Here is a 26981-nt window from a genome sequence, read left to right as displayed (position 1 = left end):
ATAGCAGCAACTAACCCAGACCTATCCCAAAGGGTTAAAGACATTATCCTTGAAGCCGCAGACCTTCAACAAGAAGGAACTATGCAGGAAAATGGAAAAGGTTTGTCATTTGGAGCACTGAAAGAGGAAAAGATGTGTCGAACATAGACATTGCTAACATCCTGGAGTACTTGGCAGAGCTTCTACATACAGGCCTGGCCTATTCCTCCATCAAGATACATGCATCAGCTATTTCAGCAGAATACAGCTTCGATCCACCTGTCTTTTCGCATCCTCTACTCAGACAGTTCCTCAGAGGGATCAAGAATGTAAAACCTCCTAGGAAACCACCATTACCAGCATGGGACTTGAACTTTGTGCTAGAAAAATTGACACACCATTTGAACCAGCAGCAACAGCAGATCTTCAACATCTATCATGGAAAACTGCTTTCCTACTGGCAATTACTTCAGCAAGGAGGGTTTGAACTACAGGCCTTAATGGCAGTACAACCCTTCCTAATCTTCCATCAAGATAGGGTGTCCATGAGAACTAATCCTACATTTATGCCTAAGGTGGTATCCAGAGTGTCCTTAAACCAGGCAATCCACCTACCTACCTTCTTTCCCAATCCACAGAACAGGGGAAAGACTGCTGCATACCTTGGATGTACATAGACAGTTACGCTACTACCTGGACAGAACCAAAGGTAATAGAAAAACTGACCAGCTTTTAGTAGCCTATGCAACAGGAAGGGAAGGAAAAGCAATTTCCAAACAGACAATCTCCAAATGGATAGGAAATTGCATAAGATTCTGTTACTCTTACCATGGAAAACCAATTCCACAGAACATAAGACCTCATTCTACAAGGGCTACAGCCACTACCACAGCTTTCTTACGAGGAGTGGCAACCAAGGACATTATTGAGGCGGCTACTTGGACCTCCGTGCATACATTTGCCAAGCATTACAATTTACCTCTATACTCTAGATCCCGAGCAGGGTTTGCCACTGCTGTACTGCAAGGGATCCTAACTACACCATAATTCTTCTTCCTCCTCCCCTAGTTTGGCTATGGTATTCTACCCATTTGTTATGACTGCAGATGCATCCTTGAAGGACATAGTACAGTTTTGTACCTACCATAAATGTAGATGTCCGAACAGGATAGCATCTCCAGAGAGGATTACCCACCCTCCTTCCCCTCTGTGGTACTCCTAGGGTATTTACCCTCCTAATAGCTAGCTGGGGGGGGGGAGTCTCTTATGGTGTATTTGTTTGTATATATGTACATACATGCTTATTTTTTGTGTTTGCCTTCTACTATTTTGGAAACATTAGTAGAAACGAGAAAAAGAAACTGGATACAAACGCTGGAGGAAAACAGAGCACTCTCAACGAGATAGCTGATGTTAACAAACTTTTATTAAATGAAGGCTGAAGTGCGGTTAATAACGTACACTTTTCGGCAAAATTGTATTAAGCTTCTTCAGAGCAAAAAACAGTGAAACACACAGTGACTTCTGTATTTAAGCACCCAACAATTACCACATTTACAATCAATTAACTGTAATCGTTCAATAAAATGCACCTGTGGGACTCAAGTGAGCTACTAACAAAACGTCCGGTCAGTCTGCCAAAATGAAGGCTGGACCAGAACCCCCACAGTTGTCGCGCCCAAACCACAAGACACCAACAATAAAAACTATAAAAATGTTAAAAAGTTTTTTAAAACAAGTTAAAAATAAGGTATAAGGACATCCATTAAGTCCGTGATGTTACTTGTATTCAAGTAATAGTTGTCATACCTATTTGTACCAGAAGAGGACGTGCCTCTAACATAAAATTATTAGTTCTCAAGTGCTACAATCGGGCTGAGTTTTTTTAAAAAAATATATCTGTCTGAAGGATATGCATAGAGTAAATGTACAGATGTACAAAAATTGTACCAAAGTTAAATGTAAATCTTAAACTAGTTATTCCTAACTAAATTATTAACTCATCCCTTTATAGTAACTCGTGAGCAAGAAGGAACTTAGTTAACATTTTGTTAACATAAAAACCATAAGCTTTCTTGTTCCTTCTACCTCTGTGTACGTGCCCACTAAGGATGACAAGTGATATTAGGATGAACAGCCCCACTATATAGTAGAGTTGTGCGTAATACAACTGAGACAAACAAAAGTTGACAGCCGGTGTTTGGAAATGTAAGTATGGGATACCAGTGTTAGAAAAGTAGTGGTAGGAAAAATTAATAGATTAATGTGGAACATAGTTAGTTGTTAAGTTCCTGTAGTTCCAAATTAAGTAAGGGGTAAGAAGAGTACAGGACAGGGTGTACAGGGATTAAAAATTAGTAAGTGTTTGTAACAAGCGTAAATACAAACACAAATAGGGAGTACTGAATGAGAGACAGTCCTACAAAATGGTAAGAGTGAACAGTATAGACACATTTTTGATGGCCGTTGTAGTGATACTACAGGCCAAGGGCTAAATAGTGGGTCGGAAAGGGAAATAGTGTAATTCTAAGTTTCTGACCGTAATGATCACTATGTCTATTACTGTCTTTCTAAGTTCTTTAGCCTCAATATACATTGGATGGAACACATTTCGTTAATGCCTAACACTGGTTTCCCAAAAACTCAGCCCGATTGTAGCACTTGAGAACTAATAATTTTATGTTAGAGGCACGTCCTCTTCTGGTACAAATAGGTATGACAACTATTACTTGAATACAAGTAACATCATGGACTTAATGGATGTCCTTATACCTTATTTTTAACTTGTTTTAAAAAACTTTTTAACATTTTTATAGTTTTTATTGTTGGTGTCTTGTGGTTTGGGCGCGACACCTGTGGGGGTTCTGGTCCAGCCTTCATTTTGGCAGACTGACCGGACGTTTTGTTAGTAGCTCACTTGAGTCCCACAGGTGCATTTTATTGAACGATTACAGTTAATTGATTGTAAATGTGGTAATTGTTGGGTGCTTAAATACAGAAGTCACTGTGTGTTTCACTGTTTTTTGCTCTGAAGAAGCTTAATACAATTTTGCCGAAAAGTGTACGTTATTAACCGCACTTCAGCCTTCATTTAATAAAAGTTTGTTAACATCAGCTATCTCGTTGAGAGTACTCTGTTTTCCTCCAGCATTTTGGAAACATTGGCATTTATCCAAAATTTAGCTTTTCAAGAGGGCAATTGGCATCTGGGGCAAGAAACACTGAGGAAAATGGCGTCGGCTGATGCCTTTATACCCGAAGACCAGCAGAGATGACGTCGGATGAAGTGCGACATCAGCCGAAGCCGGACCCAGACTTTGGAATCCAGCCGACCGAAGGGCTGCCTGACGACAGGACAACCCATTTGTTATGACTGCAGATGCTATCCTGTTCGGACATCTACATTTATGGTAGGTACAAAACTGTACTTTATGGTGTATTTGTTTGTATGTATATATATATATATATATATATATATATATATGTATATATTTTTGCAATATGTTTGGAATTTTTTGGCATTTATCCAAATTTAGCCTTCATAGAGGGCACCTAGCATCTGGGGCAAGAAAAACTGAGGAAAATGGCGTTGGCTGATGCTTTTATACCCCAGGCGCTCTGACGTCGGGGAAAGTGAGACATCAGTCGAGGCCAGACCCAGACTTTGTAATCCGGCCGACCGAAGGGCTGCCTGAGGCAGGACAACCCATATGTTATGACTGCAGATGCATACCTATCGGACATCTACATTTATGGTAGATACAAAACTGTACTATTCAAAACATCAGTCTATCGAACTACCTACCTTCTTTAAAAACCATTCCAATAAGGTAGAATACACATTGCACAAATTGGACATTCACAGGCAACTGAGATTTTGCTTACATAGGACAAAAGAGTACAGAAAGTCAGACCAACTGTTTGTCTCATATGATGACCAAAGAAAAGGACAGGCAGTAACGGAAGTTACCTTATCCAAATGGCTCACAGATTGCATAAATTTTGTATATGCTGTATCGAAACAGCAACTCCCTTTCAAACCCAGAGCTCATTCTACAAGGGCGATCGCTGCCTCTTCAGCCCATACCGCTCGTTTGCCTTTAGATACCATTTGTGCAGCGGCAACTTGGGCAAAACCACATACTTTTATCGCCCACTATAAACTAGACAAAAGCTCCAGGGACAGGGCGACATTTGGTTCCACTGTACTCAGGAATGTTCTCCCTTGAGCCACCCAGGAAAAAGGAGCTAGGGACGCTACCCGTGTGTAAGAACAAACGGCGAGATTGAACAATTTCACATGAAGAAGTTATGTTCTTACCATAACGTTCCATGTGAATTGTTCATCTCGCCTTTGTTCTTACATTCCCCCTCCTCCATCCCCCATCCTGCGGTCTGGGAGAACGGTTTCAACTGAATTCCTTTTCAGCCTTTTCTAGATATTGTTAGCATATTATTGTACATTAGTAATGTCATCTTTTCTCCTCTATTTGAGAGTAGGGTTCCAGACACTGTGTAGTATCTGTTTATAAGTGTTCTAGACACAGTTCTAAAGGGATTCTTCTGGTATAGCAAACTAGATCTGAGGGTTAGCACCTGAGGATCATGGGATATTACTGTGCCTCAAGCTTTCTCGAAGATGCGGCCGATTCGGAGCCGGGGATCGGCTCTGAACCCGTGTGTAAGAACAAAGGCGAGATGAACAATTCACATGGAACGTTATGGTAAGAACATAACTTCTTATTACTCTCATTCCGTGCCTGCAACAGGAGTTTCGATGGCGGGCAAAGGCTTGTCACCAAAACAAGGGACAGCCATTCACATTACCCCCAGCCAGGCAGACACTAACAATGGATGCATCAGATTATGCCTGGGTGGCCCACATGGCAGGAAGATGCATTCAGGGCACATGGACCTCAAACCAAATGCATCTACATATCAATCAAAAAGAAATGCTAGCAGTTCAAAATGCCCTGACAGCCTTCAAGGACCTACTTCATCCAGGACAACTACTGATAAAGACAGACAACACCATGGTCATGTGGTATATAAACAAGCAAGGGGGCACACATTTTTACCCCCTTTGCAGACTAGCCATGACTTTGTGGAACACAGCGTTGACTTACCAAGTACATCTGCAAGCACAATTCCTGCCAGGAAGAAAGACTGGCAGACAAACTAAGCAGAAACCTCATGGATCCTCACGAGTGGCACCTGGACCCACAAGTCTTCAGCATTATTACAAGAAAATGGGGATGCCCGGACATAGATCTGTTTGCCTCCCCTCACAACTACCAACTAAAAAGATTCTGCACAAGGATTTATCACAGACAAGCATGGAAAGTGGACGCCCTGTCTTTCAGCTGGAAAAACGTATCAGTATATGCATTTTCCCCTCTGCCTCTCCTCCCCAAGGTACTCCTAAAAGTCAGACAGGAGAAGCCAAAGATGATACTGATTGCCCCAGACTGGCCTTGCCAGCACTGGTATCCAATACCAAGGAGCATGTCTTATTGCTCAGCTTGGACCTTACCTCAAATACCTCAGCTACTGTCCCAGCAAAACAGTCAGATCCTACACAGCCAACATAGAACTTTAAACCTGACAGCATGGCTAATAATGTAGTCATACAAAACACACCTCTCACTAAAGCTGTGATGGATGTCATTTTGGAAGCCAGAAGGCCTAGTACTAGAAAATCTTATGCTGAAAAATGGAAGAGATTCTGTGCTTGGAACCAGGCACAAGGAGCTGATACACCTGTGCCAAATATTCCTCAGATTTTGCAATACTTAACTTAGATGCTGGACAAAGGCCTATCTTTTTCATCTATTAAAATTCATGCCTCTGCCATTTCGGCTCATTACAGTGTAGAGCCACCAATCTTTTCTCATCCCTTATTAAAGCAGTATCTCAGAGGAGCAAAAAATTTAAGACCTCCAAGGAGATCACCAATGCCTGCATGGGACCTCAACTATGTCTTGGAAAAACTCACCCTGCCTCCTTTTGAGCCAGCGGCTGCTGTTGATATAAAGTTTTTATCTTGGAAAACAGCTCTGCTCCTAGCAATAACTTCTGCAAGGCGAGTTTCAGAGCTACAGGCAGTCATGGCTGTGGAACCTTTTATCATTTTTTACCCAGACAGGGTCTCTCTGAGGAAAACCCAACATTTATGCCTAAGGTGGTGTCCAGTGTGGCTCTCAACCAAACTATTCACCTGCCAACATTTTACCCAAATCCACAGAACAAAGGGGAGAGAATTCTGCATTCTTTGGATGTACACAAACAGCTTAGGATTCTACTTGGACAGAACCAAAGTTTTCAGAGAGACAGAGCCATTACTAGCGGCATATGCTGCAGCATCGGATAGGCCACAGCATTCGTTTCTGTATGTACACCATGGCAAGCCAGTACCCAAGGGCATTAAGCCACACTCAACTAGAGCTGCAGCCACTTCAGCAGCCTTTCTCAAGGGAGTACCTACCAAGGACATTTTAGAGGTTGCTACTTGGAGTTCAGTGCAAACATTTACAAAGCACTATCATCTGCCATTCTACTCTAAATTCAGTGTAGGCTTTGCCACTGCAGTTCTGCAGGGCCTCTTAGCCACTCCTAATGCTGTTTAGCTCCAGCCTCCCAACCTTAGCTTTTGGACTTTACCCAAATGTAATGACTGCAACAGTGAAACACGAAGGACATAGTACAGTTGTGTACACTTAACATAAATGTAGATGTTCGAGTGTATTCACTGTTGCAGTCCAGGTTATCCACCCGCCACCCCCCCTTCTTCTGTTGGAACCTATCATCTGAAGTAGTTACTTCATTTGATCTGCAACCTGTGGGTGTCGGATCCGACCTCGGATCCGATCCAGCAGCTTTCAAAGCTCCAAGATCCGAGCTCCTCCCCCCTACCCATAATCCCCTACTACTGACCACATTACCTCAGATCGTTTTTTGCCACGGCTGAAGAAGCTTCCCTGTGAAGAGCTCCTGGCTGGGTGAGATCACTGCTGGTTTTAAAACCACTTTTTTCAACGAAAGTTGTAGTTGTGTGTGTGCTAGCCCCTTTTCTGCTCCTTGTACTAGTTTTGGTCCCTTGTTGTTAGTTTAATCATTACCTTACCTTCACCCCCCCCCCCTCCTGGTGTTTGGGTGTGTGTGTGAATGATGTCTGAAGGGCCTAAGGCCGTTTTTTCTAAATGTACTGAGTGTGGCCACAAGCTTTCCCCAGCTGATGGCCACACTCAGTGCGTTCTGTGCCTGGGGGCAGCCCATTTGTCAGAGGCCTGCCAGATCTGCGCGGCCTTCAACCCCCAGGCACTTAAGGATAGGAAGAACAAGCTGATCCTGGCGGGAAAGCTCCCCCAGGAGTCGGCTTCTTCTTCCTCTCCCATTCGGGCTCCAGCTGCTTCGGCGTCGTCTGTCCCCTTAGCTCTGCCTGGGACTCAACCTCCCTCTTCGGGTTTGAGCTCTGGGGAAACTAGTGCCTCTTCACTTAGAGAGAAGAGGCACAGGGATAAAGAAGGACATAGGTCCCACAAAAGGCAGGCCGAACCTCATCCTTCGGCTCAGCCAATGAAAGTACTCAAGTCTCCCTCGAGGGTCTCCGGATCCTCCTCCTCTCTGCGCCGTTCATCCTGTTTCTTGCCGGAGCCAGAGGAGGAGGATAGGTCTCCCTCGAGATCTTCAAGGCGGCCCTCCCGGCCCGCCTCGACTACTTCGTCCAGGTCGACCCGTAGCATCTCCGAAGCAGATATGGATCAGATGATGCGTCTGTTCTTGCAGACCCAAATGCAGATGGGGATGCTCTTGCCTCCCCCCCCCCCCTCTGGGGGGGAGTGCGGCCCTCATATTTGCCCCGATCACTCCTTCTCCGACTCATTTTCAGGTCTCTGAGTCATTGGATCCAGGCCCATTTGGACCCGGGGAATTGGCGCCGATAGCGGTGGTTTCTTCGACGCCGACTATACCTTCGAGCTTGTTGGACCCGAGCTGTCTGGGCCGAGGGCTGAGCGTCGGATCCGAGGGAGTTGCTGTGTCTTCGGCGCTGTTGGCGTCGGAGCACACCTCTGCCTCGGCGCCAACTGCATCGGCTCCAACCCCGATCCCTTCCTCGGAGCCGAGGAGATTACTCTCAGAGTCTGGCGAGAGTGGCTCTCCTTCGGCTTTTGAGGTAGTGGAGAGGGTACTGTCGAGGTCCTCCAGATCCCTGACCCGGGCTTCGGATCCACCCGTACCCCCACTGTATGAGGGTCTGTCTTCCATCATCCGTCCATCGGGACAGCCTGCCCAAGCCCTCCAGCTAGTTCCCGCGGGGGAACAACAACCTGTGGACGAGCCCTCTTCGGACAGCCCCACCGAGGAGGTTCCTCGGAAACATCGGTGCAAAAGGAGGCACCTGGACTCCCCCGAGTCCATTACCACAGATACAGACTTAGATGATACGGAGGGCTCCCCAAGGTCACCCCCTGAAGATGTCTCCTTTGGAGACATCATGGAAATGTTGCGTATCAGAGGGGGGTGGTCTGCCCAAAAGCCCTCCCTTGATGAGTCCGTGTTCCTGGAGGCAGTCCCATCTACCTCCTGGGTGTCCCCTCCGGCCAACCCCCTGGTGGACTTAATTACCACCAGGGCGTGGAAGGAGCCCGACACAGTGGAGCCAATCCCTAGGCACCTCGATAAAGTCCTCAATCCCCCCACAGATAGACCGTCTTGGGCCAAAGGAACCCCCATTGATGCCATGTTGGTGGCGGCGGCGGCCACCAAGAAAGAACTTGCACAGGAGAGTTCTTCTGTTCACCCGCCGGATAAGGAATCTCGAGCGCTTGACCGGATTGGGAAGCGGTTGTTTGCTTCAGCGACCTTTTCCATAAAGGCGCTGAACTATATGGCACATACTATTAGGCTACAGCAAGACTTGATCAAGGAATACGCTGCAGCCCCCCCGGAGTCCATGTCGGTCCCAGACCAGAAGGTTTTTGAGACTCGAATGGCCACTCTAAAATCCATCTCCAATACATCTATGCGGCTTCTCTCCCACGCAACGGAGGGAGCCACTAGAGCTAGCGGAGCCGGGGTCGTCTTGCGACGTCTCTCCTGGCTCCGTCTTTGTGACTTCGCGGATCCCTTCAAGGCGTCCTTCGCGAACGCCCCTTTTGACGGTTCTGCCTTGTTTGGCAAAACTGTTCGCGACACACTGGTCCAAGGCGAAAAGGACAGGAAGACGCTGTCTGCCGTCGGAGTCCGCTTCTCTAATCCCCAAAGATCCTTCTCCAGGAATCAGAGGGGACAAAAGAAGCTGTGGTTCCGTAAGTCTTAGCAATCCCATCCTGCTGCAGACCACTCGTCCTCTACAGGCAGAGGAGGACAAGGTGGACGCTGGCCCAGAGGCAGAGGGGGGGGCCGCGTAACTTCAGGTCTAGAGAATCTTTCTCGGACAGACCCGCGCAACAGCCCTGAGGGCTTGCCCGACTGTCCCTCTCTGGAGGCAGTCGGGGGCGGTTGTCGGAGCACCTGTCAAACTAGGAGTCCCTTACAACGGATCGATGGGTGCTCCGGATCATATCCAGAGGATACTCCATTCCATTCATAAACCTTCCCCCAAAACCCAGACGTCTCCCCGATGTCCCACCTGATCAGAGGGAGGCAGCAGCTTTGGAGATTTCAAAGCTGCTAAGAAAAAGAGCCATCCAACCCACCCCCCCCAGATCAGCCCGGATTGGGTTATTACTCCAGGTTCTTTATGGTGCCAAAGAAAACAGGGGACCTCAGACCTATCTTAGACCTTTCCGCTCTGAACCTGTTCATACCCAAGGAAAAGTTCTGGATGGTCACTCTCCAATCTATTCTCCCCCTTCTACGGGAGAACAACTGGATGTGCTTGTTAGACCTCAAGGATGCGTATTACCACATCTTGATGGACAGACGATCCAGGAGGTTTCTCCGCTTCCAGCTCGGAGCCAGTCATTATCAATTCAGGGTTCTTCCATTCGGCCTCACCTCAGCCTCCAGACTGTTCACCAAGGTCATGGCAGTGGTTGCAGCCCACCTGAGATTTCAGGGCATTCAGCTCTTCCCCTACCTAGACGACTGGCTCCTCACCGTGACCAACAGGCATCAGCTCTGTGTGTCGAGAGTTTATGCTCTGTCTCTGGCCCACAACCTAGGCATCTCAGTGAACGAGCAGAAATCCTGCCTGTGCCCCACTCAAGCCCTAGAATTCATAGGGGCCAGGTTAGATACACGAACCTCCCGAGTTGTTCTAACGTCAGTCAGCCTAAACAGCTTGTTGTATCAGGTGTTAGCCCTTCTTCGGAGCCCTGCTCCTCCGGCGGAATTAGTCCTGAGGGCACTGGGGTCTATGTCAGCAGCGATCGGTCTCTCTCTTCATGCCCGTCTGCGAATGCGCATATTACAATGGACCCTTCAAGTCCAATGGTCCCTGTCGATCCACCCGTTTAACATGCCAATCCCCTTGAGCAGGGTGTGCAGGGACTCCCTTCTGTGGTGGTTACATGCACAGGAACTCGGAGAAGGGAGACCCTTTGTGATTCCCCCGGCTGAAGCCACGTTGACCACGGATGCTTCTCGCCTCGGGGGGGGGGGCATTGTTCAGGCAGATCCGTTCAAGGCACGTGGACTTCCCTAGAGACCGCATTGCATATCAATGTCCCAGAGATGAGGGCGGTGCTTCTGGCGTTGCAAGCTCTCCACGACCTTCTTCCCCTGGGGACTATTGCAATCCAGACGGACAACATGTCAGTGGTCTGGTATATAAACAAACAAGGAGGGACCAGATCTTATCCCCTGTGTCGAGAAGCCATGAGAGTGTGGGAATGGGCGATTTCCACCAACCGCTTTCTGATAGCAATGCACATTCCGGGACGGTCCAACATATTAGCGGACAAGCTAAGCCGGGTGCTCCTCACTCCATACGAGTGGTCTCTGAATCCATCTGTTGCGAAGCAGATCTTCCACAAATGGGGTCAGCCTCGCTGCGATCTTTTCGCTTCTCCTTTAAACACAAAATGCAGCGAGTACTTGATAGTTCCCCCCAGAGGGGAGACCCCCAGAGATGCTCTAGTCCATGCTTGGCCCCCCAGACTCCTTTATGCTTATCCCCCCCTCCCACTCATGATGAAATTCATCCAGAAAGCCTGTCGGTTGGGGAGCAGAGTTATCCACATAGCCCCATTCTGGCCTCGACAGATCTGGTTCCCCTTTCTGCGGTCTCACAGTATGGCTCCACCATGGATTCTGGATCCCAGTCCAGACCTAATCTCGCATCCAGTGGGATGCCCTACCCCAAACCTGGTCAATCTCAAACTTGCTGCTTGGTTGATCCAGTTCCATTAATGGCTAGGACTCCCGGTATCTCATCCCCCGTTAAGGCCATCCTGATGGCGGCTCATAAACCGTCTACCAGAAAACGTTACAACAGTAAATGGAAACGTTTCTCCATCTGGGCCAAAGACAAAGACTTGGACCCATTTACTGTCCCTATTCCGACTATTCTGGACTTCCTTTCCCTGCTTTTTAGGCAGGGAGCAAGTGCCTCCACGGTTAAGGTGCAGCTGGCGGCCATCTCCCATTTTCATGTGGGCGACGGCATAGGCTCCTTAGCATCTACAGAGTTGTGCAAAACCTTCTTAAGAGGCGTTTTTCTTTTGAAACCACCTGTAAAGACTGTGGTTCCCCCGTGGGATCTCACTCTGGTCTTGCAAGCCTTGAAGAGACCACCTTTCGAACCTGCGGCCTCGGTTCCGTTGAAGTTCTTATCTTGGAAAATGGCTTTCTTGGTGGCTATTACTTCAGCCAAGAAGGTTTCAGAATTGCAAGCTCTGTGTATCAAACTTCCGTACCTTATCTTTCACAAAGATAGAGTGTCCCTCAGGACTAATCCGTCTTTCTTGCCTAAGGTGGCCACAGAATCAAATATCAATCAGTCAATAAATCTTCCTGTATTTTTCCCAAATTTTCACAATAAAGGTGAATACACATTGCACAAATTGGATGCACATGGACAACTGCGTTTTTACTTGCACAGGACTAGAGTGTTTCGCAAGTCGGACCAGTTGTTCGTTTCTTATACAAAGTCATCCATGGGCAAGGCAGTTACTAAAGTGACTGTAGCAAATTGGATCTGTCAATGCATTATGCTAGGATACACTTCGTCGGGCAAGCCAGCTCCGGTTGGCATCCGTGCTCATTCCACAAGATCTGTAGCTACCTCAACAGCTTTTTGGTCTAGGGTTCCAGTAGACGATATATGTTCAGCAGCTACCTGGTCCTCATCTCATACGTTCATTTCTCATTACAAGCTGGATTGATTTCCAGGAGTAGGGCTTCTTTTGGCTCCGCAGTGCTTCGGAATATCCTTCCATAAGGACCACCCAGGTTCTTGTAGGTTAGCTGGGGACTCTGTCCCACAGGTTGCAGATCAAATGAAGTAACTCCTTCAGATAAAGAAGTTATGTACTCACTATAACGTTCCATCTGAGTAGATACTTCATTTGTCTGCAACCGACCCCCCCTGCCATCCCCCGAACCTGTCGGGATATTTTCTGATCATTCGAAGTTGGTTTCTGTCTCAAGTTGGTGTGGCAAAAACGATCTGAGGTAATGTAGTCAGTAGTAGGGGATTATGGGTAGGGGGAGGAGCTAGGAGCTCGGATCTTGGAAAGCTGTCGGATCCGACACCCACAGGTTGCAGACAAATGAAGTATCTACTTAGATGGAACGTTATGGTGAGTACATAGCTTCTTTTTTCCTTCTATGATTTATACAACCCATGTGTTGTATTTGCTTGTAGATGAAGGTATAGTTCATATTGGTGCATGTATTTTTATATATATATATATATATATATATATATATATATATATATATATATATATAAATTTTGGCTACCCTTTTAGGGTGCACCTGACATCTGGGACAAGAAAAACTAAAAAAAATGGTGTCGGCCGCATCTTTTATACCCCTGACGTCAGGGAATGGGCGACAGCAGCCGCCGCAGGACCCAAGACTTTGGAATTCAAGCCGGCTGAGGGCAACCTTCCAGCAGGATTACCCAAATGTAATGACTGCAACAGTGAATACACTCAAACATCTACATTTATGGTAAGTGTACACAATTGTACTTTCTTCATCACATGCTGTCCAAAGGAGTGATAGAACCAGTTCTGCCTTCCCAGGTGGGGAATAGTTTTTATTCAAGGATGTTCCTAGTGCCAAAGAAAGAAAATGTTTGGAAACTAGTTCTGGATCATTCTTTCCAAAACATTTTTGTGATATTGCCCACATTCAAAATGATGTGTGTTCATAATCTCTTACCTTTTTTCCTCTTCAATGTTTATTGCTAACTCTAGATGTTATGTAGTCCAATTTCGCCTACATTCTTACCCATGGGTTCGGAGCCGAATGTCTGCTCCGACTCGGCCATACTTTTTAGCCCAAAGTCTTTCTATTGGCTGGGCTAAGATGGTATCCTATGCTGCACTCCTGTCTATCCCCAGTTCTCATTTGTCAGACGTGGTCTCGCTCTTGGCTCTGGCTAAGTACCCTTTTTCTTCTAATATCAGAGAAGTTTTTGCAAAAAAAGCTATTTTAATAGCTATTGTGTGTGTTCTTGACTGTATTGTTGAAAAGTTGTGTTTCCTTGATTGCATATTCTGTGGTATCCCACTAGCTGTTTCCAATGGGCTAGGCCCGTTTCAGCTAGAGGACCTAGTCTGTCCCCTTGCTTTCCTTGTGTGCTAAAGTCTTCCCGTGGACTAAAAACGTTTAAATTAGAGGAATTAGTCCTCCCCCTTGTATTTGTGTCTGAGGATCGTTTGAGTTAGAGATCTTTGTGGTGTTCTGTCTGTCTTGTTCCCGTGCTTGTGACTGTTTGACCGTTAGTCTATTTTTCAGTTACTTGTTGGTTAACTATGTCCAAAGATACTAAGGAGCATAAGCCCTTGGGCTTCAAGAAGTGCTCCAAGTGCAGTTATAAAATGTCCATTACTGATGGACACTGTGTGTACTGTTTGGGAGCGATTCATCTCCAGGAATCATGTAGTTTCTGTTATGCCTTTAGCCCGCGTGTTCTTCAGGAAAGGAAGAACAAGTTGATTTTGAAGGGACTTCTGAAACCCTCCTTCAAGGAGCGTCTGGAGGGTGCTTCCAGCTCTAAGGCAAAATCTTCAAAAGCAAAAAAGCGATCTCTGGCACCATCAGTCTCCTCGGAACCACCAGAGAAAATAGCAAAGTCTTCATCGACATCCTCAGCTCCATTGTCCTTGGGGCTGCAGGAAGTATCAGTGGTTATGGAACCTGCTTCGGCTCCAATTTTCTTGGAGCCGGTCGCCTAGCATTAGGCCAGTATCCCCTCCCCCCTCCTTGCAGGTCCCCTTCAGAGAGAAGATCTCTATTTCCTTCCCTATCCTCCAAATCTTCCAGGACCTTACCAGATGTGGACGTCGATAGAGTGGTGCAGAGACTTCAGTCACCTGTACTGGCTAAATTGTTCTCGGCTCTGACCCAATCTGCGCCAGAGCCGGTCCCTCAACCTGCATTGATACTTCCTCCTCCAAGCACATCTCAGCTTTCGGAACCGGAGTGCTCAGCTCCATGTGATGTCCCTAGGTCGGTTCTGACAGCCCCTCCTGGCTTATTGGTTCCAATGTCAGCTCCGACCCAGTCGGCGCTGTCCATGGGGTTCAGAACTCAGGATTCTTTGGTCGGACCTGAGGGACAGGCTTCGGGACACCTCTCAGCGCTTTGGCACGGGGAAGCCTGACTCCTGTCTTGGCTTCGGAGGCTGGTTATTCTTCGGATCCGGGAGGACCAGCCTTCGAAGCCATGCGGAGCTCGCTGGCCAGGTCGTTAGCGGCATCATGTGGGTCAGATATTCTGTCCCCTACAACACTGGTGCAGGTCTCCGATCACCATCTATCTCTGGTCAGCGGAGCCCCAAGGCCTCAGGGTACCCCCACGAGTGGTCCCCATATTTCTGAGGGCCCCTTAGAGTTTTTGCCTGAGGAGCCACCCAGAAAGAAAACGTGTAAGAGGAAGTGCATAGATTCCCAGGATGAGTCTCTTACATCAGACACCGACCTCGAGGAATCGGAGGGGCCCCTTAAGTCATCCTCAGGGGATGTTTCTTTCTCTAACATCTTAGAGATTTTGAAGCAAAGAGGTGACTGGCCATCCAAAGCCCCCTTCAAGGAGGAGTCGGTCTTCCTGAAGGCCTTTGGTGCTCAGCCCTCCGCCTCCTGGGTATCTCCACCCTTCGACGAGCTTCTGGATTTGGTTTGTCGAAGGGTGTGGGAAACCACTGACTCTGTGGAACCAGTCCCCAGGAGACCCAATAAATTTTTGTCTGCTCCTCCTGATAAGGAATTTCTGTCCAAGGGAGTCCCTGTGGATGCCATGGTGGTGGCAGATGAGACTTCTTCCACCGTCCATTCCCCTAACAAGGTGTCTAGGACTATGGACCGGTATGGGAAGTGTACATTTTCTTCAGCGACCTTTGCCTTACGGTCACTGAATTACTTATCACACTTTACACGGCTCCAGAGAGATCTCCCCAAGGAGCTTGGAGATGCTCTCACGGGTAATGTTTCTGAGGCGGTGGCCCAGAAGGTCAACGCCCAGATGTCTACCTTCAATTCTATTGCAAACTCCTCCATGAGGCTAATCTCCTACACAGCCGAGGGAGCGAGTAGGGCAGCAATTTCGGGAGTTGCTCTTAGGAGGCAGGCCTGGATGCGCATTTGTCATTTCACAGAGGCCTTCAAGTCTTCATTCACCGATGCCCCGTTTGATGGTTCCTCTTTGTTCGGAACCAAGGTGAAAGACACTCTCTCACTAGGTGCTAGCAGGAGGGAAAAACTCTGTCTGCCATAGGAGTCCATTTTTTCCCTTCCCTCTAGGCCTTATCCCAAGCCCCAGAGGGGTGGCAAAATGTGGTTCAAGAAATCACAGAGGTTTTTTCCTGGTGCACAAGGTGAGCTCCCCTCCAGAGGCAGGGGAGGGGTGGTTATTCAGGGAGACTCCACCCTCGGGGCATAGAAGGCTTTCGCAACTCGGGAGACCGCAATTCCTTTCGTGGTTCTCCCTACCGCCGCTCCTGATGGGAGGCCCGACTGTGCGTTTTTGGAGCCAGTTGGGTCGAATCTCATTATACCCGGAGGCCTGGCAAGATATCACCCAGGACCAATGGGTTCTACGAATAATTTCCGGAGGATATGTCATTCCCTTCTCATCAAATCCCCCTCCAATCAAGAAAATCCCGGATGTTCCACCCAGTCAAAGGGATTGCGCAGCTTCAGAAGTTTCAAAGCTGCCAGAAGAAGGAGCCATCCAACATGTCCCCTCAGACCAGATTGGAATAGGAACTTACTTCAGATTATTTTTGGTGCCAAAAAGGACAGGGGACCTGAGACCCATTTTGGATCTCAGCCGATTGAACACCCATGTGCAAAAGTCCAAGTTCCGAATGGTCACATTGCAGTCTGTTCTCCCATTGTTGGGAAAAGTGTGGATGTGCTCCATCGACCTCAAGGATGCTTACTACCACATAAAGATGGACAGGGCATCCAGAAGTCACCTACGCTTTCGGCTGGGAGCCAGTCACTTTCAGTTTCAAGCCCTGCCCTTTGGTCTCACCACAGTTCCCAGGGTGATTACCAAATGCATGGCAGTAGTGGTTGCTCACTTGAGACGTCAGGAATTCCAAGTGTTTCCGTACCTAGACAACTGGCTCCTTACTTGCACCACTAGGCATCTACTACTAATCAACCTATGTCAACAGTTGGGCATCACATTGAACTGGGAAACATCTGCCTTGTTGCCCTCACAGCGTGTCACATTTATAGGTGCAGAATTAGACACCGTCCTCATGCGGGCGTTTCTACCACAGAAAAGAATCAGAGTCCTACAACAACAGGTTTACGCCTTGCTCCCTCTGAGAAGAGTGAAGGCAAGATGGGTCCTCCAATTGTTGGGGACAATGGCTGCTACGATTATGTTAGTCCCTCTAGCAAGGTTATATATGAGGCACCTTCAGTGGCTACTCTTCACCCAGTGGTCTCTTCAAAGTCTTCCACTTTCTCACCCTATTCTACTCACAGACAGGTGCAACAGGATCTCATTTGGTGGCTTTGCACCGACAACCTCAATGTGGGAAAGCCCTTCGTTCCTGCACCTCCGATTGCCATGGATGCCTCCCAGATGGGTGGGGGAGCATTATCTAGGCAGGACAGTCCAAGGCACGTGGCAAGAGCATGAGATTCATCTGCATATCAATGTCCTGGAGATGAGTGCTGTGCTACTAGTGTTGCAAGCACTTCATAGTTTTCTTCCTCTTGGGACTATTGCAGTCCACTCAGACAATATGTCAGTGGTGTGGTATCTGAACAGGCAGGGAGGAACCAAGTCATATCCCCTTTGTAGAGGCGCCATACGAGTGTGGCAGTGTCTTCCCGATGTTTTCTGGTAGCAACACACATTCCGGGGAAGTCCAATGTGATCGCAGACAGGCTAAGCAGAGCTGTTCTGATGCCTTACATGTGGTCCCTGAACTGTCAAGTTGTGGAGCAGATCTTCCGCAGGTGGGGCCAGCGTTGCTGCGACCTTTTTGCCAGCCCCCTCAATGCCAAATGCAGTAGCTACTTCACCCTGATCCCCCCTCAGGGGGAGTCACCCAGGGACGCTCTAGTCCACGATTGGCCCTCCGGTCCCCTTGCTGTCAAGGGCACTTTGTTACTTTGTCCTCCCGTCTCGGAACCTGTTATGCCTTGGGACTTAAAATTTGTTCTACAGGGTCTTACTTCACCCCCCTTTGAACCTGCAGCCACTTGCGATTTAAAATAAAATTCTTAACTTGGAAGACTTTTTTTGGTAGCCATCACGTCAGCCAGACACATTTTGGAGCTTCAAGCTTTATCAGTCAAAAACCTCCTTATTTGAGTTTTCATAAGGACAGGGTTTCTCTCAGACCGAACCACTCCTTTCTTCCCAAAGTAGCGTCAGTTAGTAACCTTAACCAATCTATTGAATTGTCAGTGTTTTTTCCTCAGTTCTCAAACAAGGCACAATTCAAATTTCATCAGTTGGATGTGCACAGACAATTACGTTTTTATTTGCACAGAACGAAAGACCTCAGAAAATCTGATCAGTCATATGTTTCATTTTCGGAAAACAGAATTGGCGCTCCTGTTTCCAAAGTCACATTGACCAGGTGAATTTCCAGTTGTATTTCTTTCATTTATATCTCAGGGGGAAAAGGTTTATCGTTCCAGGTGAAGGCTCACTCTACCCGGTCTGTATCTACATCTACAGCTTCTACAGCTTTTCAGGCCAGATTGTCTATGCATGATATTTGTGCTGTGGCTACTTGGGCATCTCCTCACAACTTTGTTACTCATTACAAGTTAGATGTTGTATCTAGGGGCAGGTCTTCCTTTAGTTCCACAGTGCTCAGGAGTATTTTCCACTGAGCCTCCCAGGACTTAGGTGCTGGGGACGCTGTCTCACGGGTAAGAATGTAAGCAAGACTGGACTACATAACATCAAGTAGTTATGTACTCACCATAACGTTCAATGTATGTAGTCCATCTCGCCTCACATTCTTACTTACCCCCCCCCTTCCCCTGTCCTGGAGGTTAGGCCTGGTTTCAGAGTTCCCTTCATTCTTGGTTTGTTTTTACTTTCCTTAGGTATTATGCATGGAGAATGAGTGCTGGTGCTTGCAGCAAACTAGATCTGGGGATAGAGAGCAGTGCAGCACGGGATATCATCTTAGCCCAGCCAATAGAAAGACTTTGAGCTAAAAAGTATGGCCGAGTCGGAGCCGACATTCGACTCCGAACCCATGGGTAGGAATGTGAGGCGAGATGGACTACATACATCGAACGTTATGGTGAGTACATAACTTCTTGATTTACAGAGATGCTGGTCATCACATCCCCATTCATCCTGACTTCGACATTTCTTAAGGTTTTGTGCGTCTGGATCATATTATCATATCTCTGCCTTAGCCTTTGGACTATCCACTGCACTAAGAATGTTCACAAAGTGTATATCTCCAGTTGTAGGCTACATGGTAACCACATTTGTTCATAGTTAGATAACTTGCTTATCTTCACAGAGTCTTTTTCAAAGTGTCAGGAATCTGTCTTGGTTAAGAGATCGTTCAAAAGTCTTTCTTGACTCCCTCACACAGGATTGTGCTCCTAGGATGTAAGCTAGACACCTTAGTTCAAAGAGTGTTTCCTCCACAAGAAAAACGGATCTTTAATTTGATCTGTTTGTAAAGATTTTCACTCAGGCTTCAATCACTGTGAGGAAATACTTTGGGATTTTGGGTCTCATGGCATCTGGCTCTCTCACAATACCCCTGGCAAGACTCTACATGAGACCGATACAATGGTATCTGAAATCTCTTTGATCCTCGTGTCAACTCCATTTATCTGTTCTAATCATAGTGCTGGGATTTGTCAGAAGAGAAATCTTTTCATGAAGGCAATATATATCCTTGAATCCAGGTCTCCCCTTCTCGCTCCAAAGCAGTTAGTCACCACAGCCACTTTGGATTTTGCTTGAGGAGCAGTTTCAGGAGGGATATAAGTGCATGGGGTGTGGGACAGCAAGCACATAAATAGCAAGGGAGATGCTTGCCCTGATGAAGGCATTCAACTCTCTTAATCATCTTTAGTTCCTGTGACCTCTTTGGGGGGTACTGAGAATACCACAGTCATGTAAGTTACATCAGCAGTTAAGCAGGAATCAGGTTGTACCCACTTTGCAGACTAGCCATGTTACCATGTTGATAAGAGCTTCATTCTGCAAGAATCCTACGTTCTGTCAGAGCAAAACTGTGTGTCAGACAAGCTGAGTAGGACCAAGGCAGACCCTCAGGAATGTAAACGAGATCAGAGGGTCTTCCAAGATTTGATCCATCTGTGGGAAGTTCCTCAAGTAGAACTTTGCCTCCTCTTTCCATGACTGTATGCAAAAAAGCTTGGAGGACAGATGCCTTTTCTGTTCCTTGGACAGGAATGTTCCTATATGCCTTTCTACTAAAATCCAGGGTACTTCTGAAGATTCAGAAGGAATCCCCCAAGATCATTGTAGTGACTCTCTTCTGTCCCAGGCAACCATGGTTCTCTCTTCTTTTGGAAATGGCCAGGGGCAGTTACCCCAAGCTTCCTCACAGACCGGATCTACTCACACAACAGGAGCTGTTTGATTAATGTCAGAGTGTATCATTGTTAATTGACTGTCTGGATGATAGGGTCTTAAATTCCTTTTAGACATCTGTTTACTGAAGATGAGCAGCAGGAACTAATGGAGGCAGGAAAGCATGTTTTTAAAATCATACATTAGCAAATGAAAAAAAAAGTTTAGTTGGTGCCACTACCATAACCAGTACCCATTTGGGGCTACTTCTCTGGTTTTACAATATTTGTATGAGTTTTTATGTTATAACCTTTCATATTCCTCTGTCAAGGTTCTTTTATCGTCCATTTCAGCATGTCTGCCCGTGGATCATCCTCTTTTCATGTAATTTCATGTCCAGATGTTGTTTAAAGGGGTTTTGCTGAAGAGACCTCTGAGAAAACCAATGGCCCCTCCTTGGGATTTTAATTTTGTGTTAGAGAAGCTAACAGTTGCTCCATTTGAACCAGCTAATCTGGCTAACTTGAGATTCTTAAAACAGTTTTGCTCATTGCTCTTACCTCTGGAAGAAAGTTATCTGAATTCCAAGCTTTTACAGTGGGTCAACCTTATCTTCTTTTCCATTGGGATCAGGTTTCTTTGAGAACTAATCCTTTTATGCCTAAAGTGGTACCCGTGTTTACTTTAAAGTCATAGGTGCTAACTGCCCTTGTGGATCACTTTAAGTGTAGCCAGTTAACCCATGTGAGAATCAAACCCTGCACATTGTGTTTGTAAGTTAAACACCTTAACCATTATGCCGACATCCCAGCACAAGGGGGACCTCTATCCACATTCCTGTTTTCTTTGTTAAGAACCTGACAGACTATCTTGACAGAACTAAGCCTTTCAGGTCTTTGGACCAATTGTCCATTTCTTTTGAAGGTAAGGAGGGACAACCTGTGCCAAAACAGACTTCTTTTCAAATGGTTGTCTATGGCTGTTACATGTTCTACTCACCATAACATTCAAGGGCTACTCTTCCAAGGCCCTGGCTTTTTATCTATGGCTTTTTAGAAAGGGAAGTATTCAAGAAGCTGCCAATTGGTCCTCTATACATACTTTTACAAAGCACAATGAGCTTGATTCCTTCTTTAGGTCCAGATCAATCTTTGCCAAGACCATTTGTCTGAGACTGGTACAGCTCTACCTGCTTTTAATAAAGTTTAGTGAACCAATTTCTTACCTCGCCATTGATGCCAACAGAATGATCTTTTAGAAAACATTTAACATAGTGTTCAATTAATTTAATGCTCCATATCAAATAGTGTTCATAGTTCATTTAATGATCCAGCTCCATAAACTGGCTCAGAACATTATCATTCAAGGCACTGTTGACAATAAATGTATCAAAGTTGCATGCTTTACAAATCAGGGTTGCCACAAGCTGCATAATCAAAAAACACAGAAACCTCAGATAGATTAAGTAGCTGCAGCCATGTGTTTATTGCCATTTACTCAAATAGAAGCCAATTATTATGAGATGTGCACAAGGCATGAATGCCAGGGTGGCCATTTTATATCTTTCATAGCATTCCCCTAAACCTACAGGACAACAGACAGCACATCGATATCCAGCCCCTTCTGATTCAACATACCCACATCATAACAGCCTTTTCATTTCACAATTCATCACAGTTCCTCTGGGCCGCTTTACAATCTGCCAAGGAGCCATTGCCGGGCTGGTAAGTCCCATGGCAACAATCCCTTGGGGCTGTCGGGCCTGTGGAAGGTCCAGCTGAAGAGTCCTGTGACCCCCCCCCCACTTATGTTGGCCTCCCTTACCTTTCCTGTCTTCCGCCACAGAAGGGAGGAATATTCCTCCCTTCCGCCAGCACATCTCAATCTATCCTAAGTGAATGCCCTTCAAAGCTAAACCAGCTTGCAATTCCTTATATATATATAAAAAAAAATCCCCAAACCTTCTTCACATAAATTAACCCCATTCTCATCATACCTGTCTGGCCGCCAGACCTGAGTGCCAGGGTGAGGAATGTACAACCCGTTAATGTCCCTTAACGCCTTATCCATAGAATTGTTCTCCTTCTCTCCACAGCTTTAGTGGACCTAGCCCCCCCCCCTCCATTTCTTTCTCTGTATCACTGCTGACCAACAGATAATAGCTTGTGGCCAGCATGCATGCAATATACCTCTTGTACCATCAAACCAATTAGCTCTTTTATTGGATGTTGACAAATATTACCCCTTAGGTGCAATAAAATGGCAGTAGGAGATTTATTGCTTTTTGCAGCTTGCTGTAGTACTGCCCTGAGATGGTGCCACCGCGTTCCTGATACACCAAACCAAACTGCTTTGCAAGAAGCTCTTTTTCCTCCTTGGAAGGAGAAGTCCTGCCTGCCCTGGACAAAGCAGTGGAGTCTACAAATGAAAGAATGACCCACTATCCAGATGTATTCCTGATCCAAAGATGTGAGAGCTGAAATATAAAGGACAAGAGTTAAAGCCATTTACACCTTACATAGCCTTTATAAGCATTGGACTTGCACCTGCCCATCTTCATGTCGTCTGTCTGTGAATCTCCAATTGCATGTGTAAATGAGGCTGCACCTATTCGAAAGGAATGGAATGCATATTTATCGGAGTCTAGGCCACTCAACTTGATTGCTTCCTTTAAAACTGCTTTCACCTGATACTGTGTCAGAAGTTCACCTTGCTGATGACAAAAGAATGGACCATTTGATCTACCCCTATATTTGTGGTACTCTAGTAGCACTTTATACCAAACCCTTTGGGGTAACCACTCTTACCCACTGACCTTTGCCTTCTTGATCCATTTTGGATTTAGCCACATAAACCCAAGTGTCTCCCCAAGCAAATGTACATGTGCCACTGGTAAGACTGTCCGTTGACCGACCTTGTTTGGTTGAACAATTTCAGACCATCTAAATGCCCCAGAAAAAGCCAGCAGAACAGCAGCCTTAAATAATGCTACCTCATAAGAAGAAAAACAAACATTTGAAACTGCAAGCCACAGCTTACGTACCACTGGACCTATGGAGTACCTGTTATCAGGCCTCTTGGGTGTTTGTTTCCCCCAGCCCTTAAACATTGTTAGTACCTGAAATGTGTTTGCTAAATCCTTCAGACCCAAGTCCTGATGAAACCAATTCAGAGCTGACAATGTGCTTCTTGCCCTTCCAAAAGTCCAACCTCTCTTTCATTACCAACATGTAAGCCCCGACTTGGTAAGGTGGGAATTGGCCATACTTGTTCCCAGCCTCTGGATAATCTGGTCTGCAAGAATTGCTGTATGCATTTATTGTCCCTTACCTTTCCACTGAGAGCATTACACATTAGCCACCATTCTCATCTGCCCATAAATGATCCTGCACTCAAACCGGAGAGGGATTCACATTTGGAGCCAACAACCAGAAACGAGACCACTGCAAATGAGAAAGGGAATCTGCCAATGGAGTTATCAATGCCCGGAATGTGTTGTGCCTTCACTGTGACATTTAATGTTAAACACTTAAAAGTAAAATATCTCATCATCCTGCCTCTACCACTCCCTTCCCCACAGCTGATTATTGTGCGACTACACTGTTGTTGTCAGAGGGAATCCAAACTACTCTATCTTTCATTTGCACACCCCATATTTCCAATGCAACCACTACTGGAAAAAATTCTATTTCAGTAATTGAAATGCAGAACTTATTTTTCACACGAGTCGGCCATGCCGCGCTGAACCAAAGTACAGTATCAGCAATGCATCTGTATACTGTGGGAGTAGAGCCAACCAACTCTATCTTTCATTGGCACACCCCATATTTCCAGTGCAACCACTACTGGGAAAAATTCCATCTCTACAATTGAAATGTTTAAACCTACTTTTCACTTGTCGGCCATGCCACACTGAACCACTAATCGTGAAAATAATCCCAAAAGTCAATTCCCCTTGCTGCATCTGTAAACACTGAAGCGGTAGTTGGTTGTCTCTCTCCTGCCAAATGGCTGTCCCATTGTAATTTAATAAGAAACACAGCCACCCTAAATCCTTCTCCATGCCTTGAGGCCCTAATCCGGTGGTGTGGCCCTGTGCACCCAGACGCTTTAGCAGCCAAACGCCTCATAAATGAATGCCCCACAGGGGTCACTTTGCATACAAAGTTCATCAGCCCCACTAATTTGGTCATGTGTACCCCTAAAAGTGTGGCATGCAAAAGTTTATTCTGGGGGGGGGGGGGCTGAGAGATTAAACATGTCTTGGCCGTGCAGTTTGTCTTCCAGATGCCATGCACTGATGCCTAAATTTACATTGCAATTGATTCCAATAATGGCTAGGTGAGTTAACTTACCAAATACACATATGTATGTACATACACACTTATAAACAAAGCTATATAATATATGCATACATATACAGAAATGCTGTGGTAGCAGTTGCCTCACAGGAAGACGTTATCCTGTTCGATTCTCAGCTAGAGCGTCTTTTGTGTGGAGACATGCATGAATGGGCATACCTTTGTTGAAGGTTGTGCGTCAGAGCCAGCAACTCTGCACGTAAAAATCTACTGCCAATCATTAGCGGACCGGAATTCCACTGTGGCGACCCCTGACCGGGAAAAGCCAAAAGACACACCAGCAACAACATACAGAAATATCCATACATATAGGTACACATATTAGGCACCCATATATACTATACACACCCACACCATATTCATACCTATGTCTGTACATATATATTGCAAATGTATAATGCATATAAACATATACCCATATATGTACACCTCCGTACTTACACACACATATATATACACACACACAGACATATATACATGTGTGTACACACTCACCCACGTGCACTTTTATACAATTGCTCCTTGTATTTAGATATCAGATGCAGCATTTGGGTTTGCTTGACTACATATCTGCTACCATACTCCTGAAATGTTATTTATTTGTTTTAACCACTGATGTTAAGTTGTCAATCTCGCCTTCATTCTTGCTGGATGGATTCGGAGCTGATCCTCGGCTCCGACTCGGCCACTCTAAAAGCTCGAGAGCTAGTTCCATCGGCTCGAGGCTCCCCTATATCCCACAATGCTAGATGGTAACTCCTCAGATCTCGTTTGCCGCTACAGCAATCGAGGTGTGTTCCTACCGGCTCAGGTTAGTTTTTGGTAAAGAACTAGTTTTCTTAGCCTTTTTTCCCCCTTTTAAAGTTAGTTTTTTAAAAATAGTTTTTGAAATAGTCTATCCCTTTCCCGTTAACTTTCCACCCCCTTTTTTCCACAAATCTCTAAAATATTTTCCCTTGGGCCCTAGGCCCAGTCCCTCCCTTCCTATAGTGAGTGACTGTTTTGTAGGGATTTTTATTTCTAGTTGCTATAATTTATTTTCCCTTGGGCCCTAAGCCCAGTCCCTCCCTTCCTTCCTATAGTGAGTGACTGTGTTTTGTAGGGATTTTTATTTCTAGTTGCTATAATTTATTTTAAATTAGTTTTAATTTACTCCTAAGTGTAATCGGTGTGTGTGTGCTTATGTGATTACACTTTCCCCTTAGATATGTCTAAGGAATCAAAGGTCTCAGGCTTTAAGAAATGTGTCTCGTGCTGACAGACGGTCACACTTCTTGTGTGTACTGCCTGGGACCTTTGCACCTGCAGGACTCGTGTGCTGTTTGCCATGGCTTCAGCCCTAGAGTCCTGCAGGAGTGGAAAAATAAACTTATTTTACGGGGCTTACTTAAGCCTGGTAGTCCCTCGACTCAGTCATCGGGAAAACCCTCTAAGCCTTCCAGATCTTCGGCTCCAGCCTCTGAGCCGTCTTCTGGAGGCCCTAAAGCTATTCGAACATCGGCTCTGGCCGGAGCCGATGAATCTCGAATACAAGCCCCTACGGTGTCCTCGGCTCCGGCCGGAGCCGAGGAAGACATTACTCTGTCGGCTCCGATTATTTTGTCGGAACCGACATCTAGAAAAAGGTCCCGATCTCCATCTATCGGCTCCAGCATCACCCTTGCTGTCTAAACAGAGCCATAGATTCCACTCTTCTAGGTCTTCCAGGTTATCGGACCATGACCTTCAGAGAGTAGTGAGTCGACTTCTTTAGTCCGAGGCATTAGCCCAGATGCTTCAAAGTCCGACTCAACAGTCGAGACCTACTCCTATCACTCAAAATATTCCTCCTCTGATTCTTTTGAGTTCGGAGCCGGGGCGGCTCGGACCCGAGACTGTGGTGGCATCAGAACCGATACCTTTGTCTTCGGTTCCGTCTGCTCTGATGTCTTCCTTGGAAGAATCTTGGCGCTGGACTTCCCTCGTCGGCTCCAAGGGGGCGAGTGGCATCGGACCCTTGTCCGACCCCGCTCTCCCTCTCGGTGCTTCGGCGCTGGTGAGTTCGGCTCCGACATCGGCCTCGGAGCCATCACTGTCAGTGACAGGGGAGGTTTCTAGTTTTTCGGAACGGAGACTTCCGGCTCTGCCTGACAGGGGTGCCTTTGAGGTCATGAGGAGCGTGTTAGAACCAGGTTCAACTCCACAGTCTGTTCTTTCTGCCCCTCCCCCTATGGTGCCTCCGGTGATTTCTGCTCACTCTCTCATCCCCGACCGTAGAGAGCCAGCTCCTCAAGTTTCCCCTGTGGGGATCTCCTCCTCTTCCGAGGCCTCTCCTGACCCTGTAGGAGAGCCCCCTAGGAAGAGGCAGTGCAAGAGGAAGCACATTGACTCCCCTGAGTCTGACACTGATTTAGAGGATTCTGAAGGTTCCCCCTCTGAAGATGTCTTCTTTGCAGACATCCTTGAAATCTTAAAACAGAGGGGGAATTGGCCAGC

Source organism: Protopterus annectens, chromosome 8.part0 (assembly GCF_019279795.1).
Source record: "Protopterus annectens isolate FY-2018-M chromosome 8.part0, PAN1.0, whole genome shotgun sequence".
Taxonomy (NCBI): Eukaryota; Metazoa; Chordata; order Ceratodontiformes; family Protopteridae; genus Protopterus; species Protopterus annectens.
Note: the sequence above shows the minus strand (reverse complement) of the source record.